This window comes from Octopus sinensis, linkage group LG16 (assembly GCF_006345805.1).
Source record: "Octopus sinensis linkage group LG16, ASM634580v1, whole genome shotgun sequence".
Taxonomy (NCBI): Eukaryota; Metazoa; Mollusca; class Cephalopoda; order Octopoda; family Octopodidae; genus Octopus; species Octopus sinensis.
In genome coordinates, this window is record NC_043012.1 from 23,257,879 (window position 1) to 23,261,450 (window position 3,572).

Below are 3,572 nucleotides of genomic sequence, written 5' to 3' on the forward strand. Positions count from 1 at the left end.
CACTACCAAAATATGCTTCACCAATCTGAATTCCAAATACTTACATCTCGGTGGGTTTCAAGAAACTTTGCTAAAACTCTTTCAATAAATTTTGGGAAGGAATCATAAGGAGTTTCACTTACCTACAAAATAAAATAAAAAGAATAATAATAAAGACAAGCTCAATAAGTATAAGAATCTAAAAACTGAAATACAAAAGGTGTGGCATTTTAATGTGAAAATTGTTTCTGTTACTGTAGGTGCCATTGGCGTAATAAAAAAGAGATGCCAGAAACATCTTTGTAACATCCCAGGAGACCCATCTCTCACAGAAACTCAAAATATTGAGTTGACAATTACTGCCCACATTCTCAGAAAAACCTTATAAACTTAAATGTTTTGTTTTGTACTATATTCTATGAATACATTTCTGTACTGGTCTTCTCATTTTTGCTCTCCAAACTTTTAATTACATCTAAACATTTCTCAACTTTCACAGACTGCTTTCGGATTTTGTTTACCAAATCCACTCCCAATGCTTGGTTAGTCCAAGATAATAGTGGAAGACACTTGCCTAAGGTACCACACAGTGAGACTGAACCCACAATCATGTGGTTAGGTTTTGGGAAGATAGGAAATAGGAATTTGTTGTGCTTGACACACTTTCAAAGGGGATCTCAGTGTGAATATACTGTAGTATGAATGTTCTTAACATAAATAATAAAAGAATCTAATGATGCTTGTTTCTAATGAGGCTCTATGGAAGAGGTGTCTGGGGACTCTACCACTCATGACCCTCCAAAGAATTGTTGGTAGAAAAGATGGATGGCTCTTGATGGATGTTTCAGTCATGCTTTTTTCAGTTGTTGGATCGACTTATTTCTCAATGAATTAGCATTTAAGTGACTGAGTAACCTTAGATAAGTGTACCCTTAACATATTCTTCAAAAAAGAATTTAAGAGTACACATTTCTAGAGAACTCAAATTACAGTTCAAATTCTCCACAGAGGCTTCCACTCAGCTTCCATCATCCTAATTTCACTCACAAAGTTTAGATTGGCAAAAAACTGGAAAAAGACATTTATTCCAAATACCATGAAATGAGATTGAACTGCAAACCCACAGCATTAATTTCTTTTGTTATACAAACAAAATATATGAAATTGAAAACCCATCCAACCCATTGAGAAATTGAAAGGCAAGTGTAAGAATGATGATGAGTTGATGATGATCATAAACTGGAATGAAAAACTAGTAAGAATTAAGCACTTCATTACTTTTAAGTTCCATACCAAAATAAAATTGGAAAAATATATTCCAACAATGTTACGTCAACTCTATTGTTATGTTTAAAAGAAGAAAAATTTGAATCTTGGGTTTGAGAATTGAACACAGCATTTTCTAAGAAACCATGTGAACTTCAAATGTAGAAAAGATTAGTTCTTGAATAATTTTTGTCAGAGTGAAATGAGAAAGAAACAATAAAGAAAAGAAAAAAATGTTTTCATACTTTGAATTAAAAAATTATAATAATAAATATTTTTGAAACTTAAACAAATTTTCAAAATAACTTGGTTAATCTTGCAATAATGAGATCTGCAAAATGTTTTAGATATAAATTTCTAGTGTTTAGAATTAGAAAAAAAAGTATTGCTTTATATTTAAACAAAGAGAACAATGATCTCTGGAAATTGCAATTTTTTTTTTATAAAATTGCTGACGAGTGAGAGCATTGAACAGTTCCCCACCCCATTATTCAAGGTTAATGAGACCCTGCAAAGATACCCAAAGCATTTACAAGCCAACACGTGGATGAGTATTCAGAATTTTTCACTTTAATTGTGAACAGTTACAATTAATGAAAAAAAAAAAAAATTTTTTATGAATATCTGATCTTGAATTAAAATGTAAAAATAAAAAAAGTTAATTATTAAAAGGCTAAAAGCTAATAAGGTTCTAATGAGGCTGGAAAATAGAACTACTTAGGAATTAATGAAAGAAGCAGTGAAAATGCTTCTTAATGCTTCAGGGACAAAGATAGCAGGAAAAAAAACTCCCGAAAAACTTGGCATTAATACTAAACAAAGCTGGATAAAATTATGCAAAAACCATAATAAAAAATTGAAAAACAAAAATATAGCAAAACAATGCTATGAATAAGCAGGGTAGTAAAGTTGTCGAAGTATTCCAAAATAAACTAAATAATTAGATTACAAGTAAAATCCAGTAGAATAGAGGTCACGAGTTCAAATCTGAAATTATGCCAAAACACTGAGAATTAAATAATTTTTTTCTAATTTTGACACAATGCCAGCAATTTTGAGGGAAGCAGGGAAATAGATTACATTGACCCCAGAGCTCAACTGCTACATACTTTGTTGACCCTGAAAAGAGAAAGGCAAAGTTGACCTCATCAGTATTTGAACACAAAACATAAAGCGTTGGAAGTTAAGCTTTTTATCTGCCAATGTAAAGATTCTGCTAGCCTGGTGCCTTAATGATAACAATTCTATCTACAATGGGTACAAGGCCTGAAATTTGTGGGGAGAGGCTAATCAATTCTTTTTAACCCTAATATTCAACTGGTACTGATTTTATTGATTCTGAAAGGATGAAAGGCAAAGTCCACCTCAGCAGAATTTGAACTGAGAACATAAAGATCCAGAAGAAATGTCACTAAGCATTTTCTCTGGAACTGATTCTGCCAGCTTTTGTCACGTGACTGAGAACTAAATAAGGAGGTACCAAATTCCATATTTGAGTTATCATCATCATCATCATCTAATGTCCACTTTTCATGGTGACATAGTGTTAGACTGGAACTGGTTAAGTCAGATATCCACACCAAAGAAAAACAATTGCAAAAAAAAAAAAAATGCATCTTCCACAAATGGTATTGGTAACATTTACCTAGCATACCAACCAAAACTATCACAAGAGCTCTATCAGTTTGTCCAATGATAACTCTATATTATAGTATAAGGGTCATCGAAAAGAAAAAACTATTGAGCTGTTAACTATTTGCTCTAATCACTACATACTCTGCTAACACAACTATTATGATTACTATCATTATTATTATTATCATTATTATTATTATTATGATTACTATTATTATTATTATATGTTTGACTTTTGGTTTATATTTGTACAAGTTGGTTCCAAGTCTCACCCAGAGACCTCAAGAGACAATAGGTTGGAACTTCGTATTGTTGTTATGCCTAGTATGCCATATATTTGGTTTTGTATTTAGTGTTGTACTAGTGAATGCCTAAAAAGAAAAAAATGTTTGTTTTAAAACTTGAGATTACATAGAAAGTATTTTGCATAGGATATGAGCTGTTCCCATGAGCACTATCTTATTATTATTATTATCACCATCATCATCTTCATCTGCAACCACAATGTTATTATTTCTCTTCTGATAGTTTCTGTTACCTAGGTGATGTGTTTAGTATTGGACAGGGGTGGTGGTGGGTGGCTGTAGCAGAAGAATAGACATGAGAGTAAGTAAAAAAAGGTTTGGAAAAGTTCAAAGAGTTGTTGCTCTGTTGATAATAAAGGGTTTTCTTTCTTCAATACCAAAAGTAGA